Source organism: Chroicocephalus ridibundus, chromosome 8 (genome assembly GCF_963924245.1).
Source record: "Chroicocephalus ridibundus chromosome 8, bChrRid1.1, whole genome shotgun sequence".
Taxonomy (NCBI): Eukaryota; Metazoa; Chordata; class Aves; order Charadriiformes; family Laridae; genus Chroicocephalus; species Chroicocephalus ridibundus.
Window position 1 is genome coordinate 8,044,495 of NC_086291.1, and position 12,054 is coordinate 8,056,548.

The 12,054-nt window shown below is 39.9% G+C and overlaps 1 long non-coding RNA gene across 2 annotated transcripts in view; it reads left to right on the forward strand.

The window, feature by feature from the left end:
- Positions 1-12,054, forward strand: part of LOC134519369 (uncharacterized) — a 99,127-nt gene that overhangs the window by 27,508 nt on the left and 59,565 nt on the right. The window contains exon 1 of one of the 2 annotated variants that reach the window (XR_010072199.1): positions 9,573-9,624. The exons of the other annotated variant lie outside the window; for it this stretch is intronic. This is a non-coding gene — a long non-coding RNA (uncharacterized LOC134519369). Of the gene's footprint in view, positions 1-9,572; positions 9,625-12,054 lie in introns of those variants that run through there. 2 annotated transcript variants of the gene reach the window in all.

Genomic DNA, 12,054 nt, shown 5'->3' on the forward strand with positions numbered 1-12,054 from the left:
TGCACAGGCCACAGTAAGGTTTGGGTACCACTGGTATCACTATAAATTTAAGAAAGACTAAGTGATGCAGAGATTTCCAGCTGAGTTCTATGCAAGTACATAAATGGCATGACTATAAAAGCATTTTCAGTGAAGCTAATGATTATTTGTGCTTTTAAGCACCTCCTTGACTGTGAATGGTTTATCCCAGGAAACCTATCTTGTCAGAGATACCCTTTTGATGCACAGTCCTCTCCATGCTTTGCTCTTGTTCTGCACAGATATTTGCTGGTAATGTTGCCAGTTTTGTATCAGGCAGCTACCCTTATCTCAGCACGGTGCTACAGGTCTCTCTCCTCCCTGCCTCCAGTGGGAGCTAAGCAGCAGAGCAGCCTTTAATATGGTATTTTGTTCCTCCAGTCCAGCTTCTGGATTGCCCGTCCAGGTGCACAAGAATCTCACTGTCTTCACACGTGCTTTTCTGGTTGAACGTATGCCCGTGTCAAAAGTTTCTCTATACCATACAGCCCAGCTTGACTTAAGTGGGGTAAATAGTACATCTTTGCTGGTCTAGCTCTTTCGGGCTGAAACAGTACTAAGCATAGCTAAGCTGAGGAACTGGAGAAGGCATGGGTCTGGCAGGGGTTGGTGTGGAGGGCCTGTGAGCTAAGCCCATTGGGAGATGTGTGCAGCCCAGCTAGGGATATGCCTCTTTGTATGGACCAGGAGACTGAACACTGGGTAGCTCCTATGGCACTAATGGGGAAAGAGAGGAGTTTCATTCTAGTGCACAGCTTTGTGAACTGCAGTGACAGCTGCAGGACAAGGAGGCGATTTACAAGGCTGAGTTAATTTAATGTGTTCCAAATGTGTTCCCTTTCTCTTGTGCCTCTTCTAAACCCTCACTGCTCCAAAAGCTCGTACTGGTGAGGTCTTTGTAACAGCTCAGAAGGCTTTAAGCCTTGGAGGCTTGGAGGAAGACAAGACAGTGAGTACCACATACTGATTCTCAAGCCTGACTATTCATATATGCAAACATCTGCGTCCAGCATTTGAAGTGTCTGTGAATGATACTGTTAAGTATAACTATTATGTGGTGATTCTTTGGCAGTTTTCTTCTTATGGTTGCTGGTATGTAATTGCCAGGGCCTCAGTCTTCAGTAAGTAGTTGGGGGGGGTCTCTGCTCGGTTGCCCTGCCTCAGACCCGTGTCTCTGGAGCCAGGTAGCAGTGTCAGGCACATGATTCCTCCCCAGTGTCCACTCTGAGCAGAGGCTGAAGAGTTTTAAGACCAGCGCTACTGGTGACCTGGTAAGGCATAATGTGTTTTAGGATTGTTATCACCCACTGCTCAGCCTGTAGAAAATCTTTTACTCACCTACTTCCAGTCCTTTCCTATCATGTTCTGGTTGGCTCAGCCCTCCAAAATTGGAGATGTATGGATCTGTCTTTCTTTTCCCAGAAATTCTCTGCACTGCTTTAGAGAGAGCTATCAAGCATGTCCAGTGACTGTCACTCTCCCTTGTCTGCTGGAGCCTCTGGACCCATCTAATTAAGATGCTGTGCTTTGCTCTTGGCGTGTGTGTGTGCACACAGAGCACTCAACACAAAAAAAATCTGTCTCCCCTTCACTGCTTCTCCCCTGTTTGGACAAAATGAAAATCAAATGCTGCAGTATAAACATGAGGGTTACAAAAGTATTTCTGGTTTCTTTGAATGTTACTATGGAATATATAGGCCGCTAACGGAATTATGATTTAAACATTCTTCCCACCATGAATCTGCTATTGCACAGTTTTTAATAAAATAATTTGCAGCCGCTCCCAATCAGTTGTGTCAGCAGATTTAGTTCATCTTTGAGGCCCAGCAGGGATGACAGTCTATTTGTTATTAGAGTAATAAATAAACAAGGAACTTGTCAGAGGCAAAACTGGTATGTGTGCCTTTGTAAGATAAATGCTGCCTTTGAATAGACAAATATTTACGGTCTTACAGACCAAAATTGTCGTCCTAGCTAAAGGCCTTGTATTGTGAAATTAGAGAAAGTTTTTTTTCTGATTTCTGGATCTTTCCAGTGAAGGCAAAGATAGCTCTACCTAATGTAAATGTACCAATAGATTTTGTGATAATGAGCAGGCCCTTTTAGAAAAGCTATAGCCCTGTAACCCTGTATCTTTCTACAGAGAAATTTATGTTAGGTGTTTATGTCAGCATGCTGTTGGTATAGCAAATATTAAAGATTTTTAACATCATCTCCAATTTCCTGTCCCTAAGACTGCACTACATATGTTCTCTGAGGCTTGTGGCAGGAGGTTTTCTGAAACGCTTTAGAGGAATTAGGAGAAAGGATTTACTGAAAATCAATGTGATTCCTGATTTGAGTCCTGGAGAGCCTTTGAAAATCTTCATGAGAGAATGCAGGAGGTTAGGTTTGTTTATTCCAGCCTAGCCAATATGAAGTTTTATGTTTGGAGAATGACTGTATTCTGTACAGAACTGGCAAGAAATGTAAAGATTTAAAGTTTATTATACGGCAAGTGATCTCTTATATGACTGTTTTTCTGTGGTGGTAAGCCAGTCACTGCATCAACAGACAGAAGGAAGTATAGAGTTGAAGGGTCAAAACGAGATTGACAAGGCTCTTAAGAATGAAAAGATGTGAAGCGTGAAAGCAGAAGGATGCCAGCTGTTGTCAACTTTTAGGAGTTAAAGTTCCTGCATTTCATTAAAAATTGGGGAGAAAATAAAAGGTTCATCAAAGTAAAGTGAAAATTCTCCTTCTTCTGAAAGATTTCCCAGGAGTTCTCAGATACTCCCAAGAGAAGTTAACTATTGTACACTTAATTCAGTCTTATACAGAATATGTTATCACAGAATGGTTCTTGTGGCGTTCAGATCGATCAATGTGTTTATTTGCTTGAGTAAATTGCAACAACCATGGGCAGAAACATAGAAGTTCGGACAGCTCCAATATGAAGTGTAGCCACAGCTCCCAAATCTTCATACAAACATTGTTGGAAGCCCGAGTCTAAATGATAAATGGCATCAGTAGTCGTGAGTGGTACTGCTTTTTGGCATGAGGTATAGTAGACAGTTATACCAGTATTACTTCTCTTTGTGCTTTGATCCCAGGAATCTGTAACTCTAGCCAGCAAGTTTCTTTAGAAAATTATGATTCTGTTAAGTCATGCTACCTCTTATGATCTTCATGCTATAATTATATATTTAAAAAAGTGTTCAGAGGGAAATCACAGCTGGGGGTTGACTTTAAGTTACTTTGCAAGCTGAATCAAATCTCACTTAAAGTAGATAAGGCTTACTGGGGACTACCTCAGAGTTTTTCTTCAGGCAAAACTTTGATTTGTGTTCTGTGTTGTTATGGTGTGATGACAGCCTACATGTAAGTCCAGTTCTGATCTCACTTGCCTTAATTTGTCAGTCTTCTGTAACTATCGAATTTACTTTGTTTATACCTATGTAAGTGAAATGAAAATCATTCCTTTTGCATTTCGCAGGAACTACCATGCAGAACTTACTGCTATTACTTTAGTAGTATTTTTATAAGCTGGATCCATCTTTTGGTGCTGTCATTATAACAGAGTTTATTATGATCTGCAAGCTAAATAGTCTAAGCAGCAATAAGAAGCAAATTAAAAACCCCAGAGCAGTATGATTTCATTCTTCTTCACTGTGATCTAACTGTAATGTAAAGCTTGCTTTTTTTTTTCAAGGGGAAATAAAATTTGCTCTTCCGTCACCTTGTTTCTCTTTTAGAGACTACCTCATTGCCCAATTCACCCAAAATAATTTCCTAAGCCCATTCTTTGTGCTGTATCCTGATGTACACACAATTTGCTGAGATCATTTTTTCTGACTGTCATCCAGCAAGGCACACTATAACTGTGCTTGTGCCCCACATGGGACACAGAGAAGCAAGATTAACCACCATCTAATTTCTACTTTTGTCATAAATGTTGCCTGTAACACATGGCAGACAAAGTGTGCTCTCTGAGGAGTTTGACACAGCCACTGTCTGGCAGTCTGGGTGGTAGAGAATATATTATTTATCATACTCAATGGGATGAGGCGGGCACTGAAGCTACTTATTGGAGCAGATGTGAACCCCCAATCTCCTTAATTTTCAAAACAGGTAATTAACTGGAAAGTCATTTATAATAACTACTGACATCTCCAGAAATCACAGAATGGGTTGTTAACTTTGCAGCTTATTGTACTGATATTTTTGTTGACAGTTCAGTACTGAAGTCTGTCAGGATATTGCATATTCTTTTTACTGAAGGAGAAATATATCTTAACATTTCTGACATGTCGACGTTAGCCTTGGACAACAGAAGAAATGGTTGGAAGCTGGGTTATTTGGAGGACAGAGCAGTAGGATGTTCTTGTTTGTGCTTGTTTTTTAACCGCTGTGTGAAAAGAAGAGAACAGAATCTGAACAACTAGCATTTCATATAGTAAGAGTTTTGCCACTTACTGTATTTGGATGCTGAATTGAATCCTAAGATAACAATGTGCATCTATGTAAAGGCTGATGCATTGGCAAGGGCAGCGTACTGGTGGGCATAAGACTGCTGCAAACACAAATCTGCTCTGCTTCACTCTAGCTTAAGTAAAGGGCCAAGGTCCAGGACACTATGAAGAATGAATTGGTTCTAACAGCGCTGTCATTCCAGATAAGCAATCTTATATTTAAAGTGGTAATGTGGAGAATCATGTTATGAGTCCATGTATCAAAACTGACTAGTAAATGGAGTCAGTTGTGGCATCTAGGTGCAGTGATAAGGGTCTGGCAAATGCATTAGACAGATGAGATTCATCAGATAGGTGTCCTTACTTTATACTCTGCTTGCCTATGATAAACCCTTCCATCTTCAAATGACTATCAGGGAATCTTAGGCCGAATTTTCTGCTCCTCTCAAGAAGGCTGTTCAGGGTGAAAGACAGCTGATTTAAGCAAATGTTTCTGTTGAATGTTTCTGGGATGTGAGTTGTCTTTATTATAAAGTTTGATTCTTGTGAACAGAAAGCAGAATTCAGCAGAAACCTCATCTTTGCTAACTAAATATCATTTGTCAAAATATGCTTGATACTAATAAACTAACCCCCGAATGCATGCTAGTAAGCAGCATTATAGACTATTTATCAGGAGATGTTTTTCTTCAAAACTTGGCAGTGTTGTACTAGAGTTTGGGTTTACCTTAGACTATTTCATTAGAAATTAGACTATATTCATTAGAAAATGACTGTCTGTGTCTGTTAGACTGAGACCAGTTCATTGTAACCTCACAAACCACACATTTATGACCCTTGTAGTAACAGCAGCTTGTTGGTAAGAGTGGTAACAGAAAGTATGGGACAGGATTTTGCAGGATTTTCAAAAGCACTCGGCAATGAATAATTCTGTATCTGCTGAAATGTATCCTTTACTTTAGTGGGAACAGAGTTAGACAAAGGGGGAGTGCTTTGAAAAATTCATCCCATTGCATAGGGCATATGTATGAAGCACGCTTGTTGAGATGATGTCTTTTGAGGAGTATTCCCCAAATACTATTTATCTTAATTTAAAAACATTCAAGGTTGAAAAAGAGAAATGGAAACAGTGAGACAGGGAAAACGAAATACACACTTTGCACAAAAAAATCTCTCTGAAAACTTGCATCTTTGAAGCAGATTCTCCTGTTGACTGCCCCCATTCTTCATCCACACTGAATACTGTTCCCCAGAATTTCTAACTCATTTCATGAGGGTTATGAACATGGAATGGACAACAGAATTCAACTCTGGGATTTTATGTACTAAATTAAATTTTGTTTCTGTGTTTTTACGTTTGCCTAATTTAATTGGATTTTGTCTATTGTAGTGGGAAGCACATCTTCCTTCTTTGCTGAACATAAAATTAGCTTTCATTGGTGATTTGGGTTTGTTTGGATCTATATAAGCTTTCCCTCTAAATGAGTTTGTTCTTTCTAAAGCAAATATCACTCTCATATTTTGGAGGTGCAGAAAATTTGTAATCTTGTTTCTTCGTTTTCCTTATTATGTTGTGTTAATTTATGTATACATTAACATGTATTTGCATGATTTATTCATTTAAAGCTGTACATGTTTATTTGAAAAGAAGCTCAAAGAGCTTTATCACAAAAATGCTAAATTCAACACCATTGATGACAGAGTGTGTGTTTTTGGACTTTAGCCACAAGAATAAAAAATGGGTCTATCATTTCATTTGATTAAAAAAACTTTCTGAAGCAAGATTTTCTATTATTTTAGTGACTGAGGGTGAAATTCTGCAAGCAATATGAGGATTAGAAGAAAGTGTTTAGTTCAAAGGCCCTGCTGCATAAGACATTGTCTGGAGTATTTTTCTTCTGGTCCTTGTGTAAGTCTGTCAGACTTAGAGGAGGCAGCAGTAGATCAGGGTAGAGCTAATGATTGTGAAGTGTCAGCACCCACTAACCATTGTGAAAAGGAATTTACAAAATCCATCTGCAGCAAACTACGAAAATAGGTTTTTTATATAGAAAGTTGATAAAAGAATGAAGATGTCTTCATTTTTATCAGCAAAGTCAAACCCTAGCATTTGTTAATGTTCAAAAAACCAGAAGTTCCTTTCCATTAACTGTAACAATGTAATCCATTTTATTGAAAAAAAGTAAACATTCAGAAAATTTTCAGATAGTGCTGGTCCTTCTTCAACCTTGAACAAGTTAGAACTGAGCTAAGTCAAAGGAGAGAATTAGCTCTTTCTGGAATCACTCCTTGGATCCAGTCTTCGCTGCACATCAGGGCTCTGACTTTGATCCCATAATCAAGCAATCTTCAAGGTGTAGCATTTGCTACCATCAAGAGAGAAAGCAGTCCTGGGGCCTCGAATTTGCCACCTTGTCACAGGCAGAGTACAATGTAAGACACTTGTATGTGTAGCGTAAAAGCCCCATATGTCCATTTCAGCATAATACAAACCGGTTTTGGATTTTCTGTTACGAATATAGACATTCCCTAAAGTAAAATCAAAATCAGAGACACAATGGTGCATCCTTCTTATTCTTTTGTTTATGTAGTTCCTGCTGCTCTAATAGTTGGACCTTTTCAATTATCTTTTGCTAAAAAACATGAAATAGCCACTCCAGCCTCTTGTTTCAAATAGTTGAAAATTATGAAACTAAACTAAAAAATAAAAATTATATAGAGAAGCTGAGTGGAAAATTGAAAAATCTGTAGCAGTCCATGGTGCTGTGTAAAAAAAATTGGCATTAATTGTTGCTTGGAGCAGGAAATAAATGATTTTCAGTTGATGTTACATAGAAAATAACTTAATGACAATTGCAATTAAATGGGTGCAATTGTAAAAAAAGTAGTCAATGAAAAGTATCGAGCACGGAAAATTTTTCTATTAAGGGAAATTTTTCATTAAATGCCTTGGTATTCAGCATATGGACCGTTTATCCGCAGTCATCTCACATTTTCTGATAGGTCACCTCAGCTTGATTAAAGAGCACTGTTAGAGCACTCCTGCACTTTAGAATTGTATTAATGTGCTCTCACTGAGACAGAGTCCCTCAGGCTCTCCGTTAATTGTGGTTGATGCCTACTTTCAAGCTTCACCCACTGTCCACACTGTAAATCTTTGCACTTGCACTATAGAGGCTGCCTTAGCTCCAGCTCCAGGACTTGCTGGAGGAGAGGTAGGGAAGAGCTTGACCTTCTTTGCTCTGGTACAGTGAGACTAAGTTCTTCACTATGTCACCAGAGTGGCTGGCCTCAGAGACAGCTAAGCCTCAGGGCTGGGCTGAAACTGCCAGTCTTCTGGCCCATATTCTCCAGCTCTTCCTCCACTCTGCAGCAGCTTCTGGCTAGCTCTATTGCCTACAGCATGGCTAGGAGGTGTTCAGAGTTTTTACCTTGTGCCCAGTGGGCTCTTCATGCTATGCTTCACCTGTCAATGGAGATGAAGCCCACTGAGGCTGGTGAGGACTTCTAAACCAAAAATGCCCTCTCCTTTCAGTTTTGAGAATCTTTGCTTGTAGTGGTTCTCTGAGATACCATAATTATGACTCATCATGAAGCTAATATAGGCCTTTGCTGGGAAGAAAGGGCATTTCAGATCTGTACAGTTTTTCCTTCAGAGCCACGGTGCTTCTTTGACCACCCAGTATTCCAGGTAAGCGTTAGATGAGAAGCTTTCAAATCCCCAGGCTTGCAGAAGCCAGCAGAACTAGACCAGATGAGCTGCATGAGGCTGTCTGCTTTGGAGATGTTTCCCTGACAGATGTCTCACAGTGTTTCCTGCAGAGCTGTGCTTCAGTACAGTCCTTACCACATTTGGTGAAATAGAGGGTGGGCAAGAAATTTAGCAAGTGGGTATCAGACTGACTGCAGATAATGCAGGTACAAAGGATACCCCAACAGCTATAGGGCTGCAGTGCAGAATGATGTTTCCAGTGCCCTTTGACTTGGGAAAGGAGAACCTGCTCCTAGAACCAGCTGAAGATCCTCTCCTCTTCAAATCCAGTTTTCTCTGCTTTACCTTGAGGTCAGGATTCAGTCCTGAACAATTTTGAACAGGAAAAGAGTGTTTTTTGCTCAAGCTCCAATTTTAAGCTGCTCAGTCTGCAGTTCTTTTCACACATACCCACTCTTCACATGCTCTTGATGATCTGCAAATAAACAAACAAAAAAATCAACAGCCACCAGTTGTGAGTTGGCCAGCCCACTCTGTTGGATTGCACTGGAATTGTGTAGGCACAGGGATATTAAAAGAACTGTGTTGAAAAGGTTTTGTGTATAAGGCTGAACCTAGTACAGAAAACGTATGTGATTGTTATTGCACAGAACAGGATTACACAATTAGCTTAGACAGGAATAACAGAGCCTTTTAAAAATTCACTTCAGTCTCATTTACTTTATTCTATGAATCAGAGGGTTCCAAGGCCAAATAATCAAAATGGGAAGGAACTACCCAGGTCCTGTGACGAGCACCAGACAGCTCAGATTCCTGTCACCACACAGGACTCCCTACAAGCTCAGAGACAAAACACAGACCTGTAATCTGAAGGTTTTAAACACAAGGCATTAATTACAGGCCAGATCTCAATTCCTTACGCAATCTTGACTTCCTCTTGTTGCCTTTGGAAATCTTGGACTCTGCTTACGGTATGGTGGTATGAGGCTTCAGCAAAAACTCCAGCACAGATGTTAAGTTGTAGAGGTGAATTCAGATTACATTTGGACTGGGATCAGAATTCAGACTTCTTGAAGCTGAGGTACATAAGGGTCTAGAGTTGTGGGTTTTAACCTTCTCTGCTCATGAAATGAATATTGTTGGATTGTAGCTTTTCTGGATAAGCATCCAAATCAATATGTGTACATTAATGATGTAGAAAACATGAAAGGTGGGTTTTCAAAAGTGCTCTACAGCCACATTTTGAAAGGTGTTAATATCTCTGCAGCTGCCTAACCAGAATTGCAGAAGCGCCTGGACAACCTCTTCTGACCGATTTCCACTAAGCTTTTTTAATTTCATTAAGCATTAACTTACTTGTTCATGTTGCTAGAGAACTTCAAAAAACAGACCCTGCTTGAGTCGGGAGGGCAAGTTTCACCCATCTGCACTGGGCATAAATTTGTAAGTCAGATCTTTCTGAAAATCTTGTATGTGAGATTTCTTGAGAGGGATACCTGCACAGCATTTGTAGCAACGGTGGAGGTGGCTTCAACGCAAGTGAGGGTAAAGCTGGAAATAACACAGTTTAGTGAATGAGTATCTACTGTTTGGGTCACATATGGGCTTGGGTCAAGGCCAGCCTTGGGATCTCAGAGGCAAATTCTGATGATAAGCAGCGTGTGAGAGTGTGCGTGTATCTCTTTAGGAGTGTGATGAAATTAAGAATCTGATAGAAAGTCACTCAAGAAGGTTACTGCTTGCTGCATGTTGAGCAGGGCAGAAATTCTGAGAAATAAATCCTATGATATTTCTGTTTTCCAGTTGCTCCCTTCAAGTATATGGTAGGAGGCCAGGCAGGTTCTGATTTTATTGGAGGCGATTTACCTATCCCTAGGAACTGTTGCCTATTAATTTGAATGTGGCTAAGATAACTAGCGGACTAAAAACTCTGTTTTCTTTTCTATTTAATTTTCTCTGCATTTTCCTGTGGTGCAGTTTCACTGTAATTCACATATGAATGTTAGTTTGAATGGCGTTATTGTTGCAAAAAAGTTTAATAGGAGCCTGAGGGTGTATAATATTATTGAAATGAAAGTTTTTTTGAAACTCGTATTTCAGAGCTCATTAACTTACATAGTTCTGTGGGGGGTAAGGATCAGTAAACGAACAGCAATTATCTATAATCTGCTGTACATGTGCTGGTGTCTTCCTTAGCTTCATATTTAGGTCTGTAATTCATATATATGGTACAGACAGAGAATTTATCTTTTGAACCCATTGCTTAACACTAGGAAAACACAGGGTCAAAAGATCACTGCACATGTAATCTTTGACTTGAACTCAAAGACAAGTCAGAGTCAGAACCAAGAGTCTCAAAGCTCAAGAGCTGGGCCACGCAGTAACCTTAACTCTGCCCTGTAGTGAACCTGCCAGTGCAGCCGACATACTCTTTGCTCAGTCGCAAACTCCATTGCCGCAATTGAGAGACGGGACGCTGCTTGATGCAAGCAAAATGTCAGTTTATTAGACGCGTCGGAAAGCCTTTTATACAGCTACTTAACAGTTACACAAATTACACAAATTCTATCATTTCTGATTGGCTTAGCTCTAAATATTTCATTACAATAATCCCTCCTACTTGCGGTTTCGCTACATGCTAGAAGCTATGGTTTTGCTATGTGCTAGAAGCTACAGTTATAACTTGTTGCCTACTCCCTACTTCTTCAAGGTTATTTATCTCGGACCTGCAAGGCCAGCTGTTCCCTGACTCCTCAGAGTTATTTGTCCCAGATCTGCAAGGTTGGCATGCCCTCGAGTTTCTTGCATACTTGTACTTTTCCGCTAGCCGCCCCGACACTCCATGTCTGTGGTGTTGCTACTGATCTTCAGCCAGGAGTTCATTAGTTTAGGCCTACAACAACATTTATCAGTGGCAGTGCAGACCTTAACATGCATTGTGATATCCGTCCAAGGAGCCAAGTGGGTTGTCAGGCCTGTACTGCACCCTGTGCTACCAAGGCTTCACTGTCAGCAATATTCATGTCGGCTAATTTCGAGCTGTTTCAGGACGATGACGTATGTCACTCTTTGGCTGATATCCTAAGTTAGCCAGTTGTGGTAAAATGGATTCTGTCTTAAACCTGGTTTTAAGGGGTAGTAAGAGTCAGACTAAATATGCTTTATAGTTATAATAGGCTTGTAACTTGATCAAATCCAAGCTAGTGTTGGCCTGAATACTTAAAGACACTTTTCCCTAGCAAAGTTAATTTTCAGTTCAGAATTAATCTTTCTTTGGTGATTAGTTTGGTTCCATATCTCTTTAAAAAACCCTAAAGGGTGGATTTTTTTTTTCCTTTTTATATATACATATATACATTTCTCTCTGCCTTTTCTTGGAAGAATTTGAATCATTTCTGCTGAAGCTTCCAAAACTAGTGACCTTTACATACAGACAAACCTTAGAAAACAACAGCTCGAAAGAGGAAAGTTTGAGAAAACTGGGTAGATGAAAATAGGCAGTGAAATAGGAACTTTTATTGCTCTGATCCAGGAGTAGCTGCTCAATTTAATCCTGACTTGTGATGGCCCAAATACCAGTGGTGGGCATAGTGCAAGAACCTGGTGAATATTATACATAGAAACTGAAGGTTACCTAGACAGAGTAGAGTATGACTTAACACCGAGAGGGATTCTCAATTTGTGATGGTACTGGAGCTCCGACACAAGGAAAAGCCTGTCTTAGAAATTTTTCCTGATTATAAATTTCATATTATGATTTATCGGACATAACCTTCCCTCCGATTCACTGCATTTATATTATTCTCCTTTTACTGCAATTTTGGTTCTAGGATTTCAAGAGCTATCTACAGCTTTGGCCCTATGGCTCTGCCA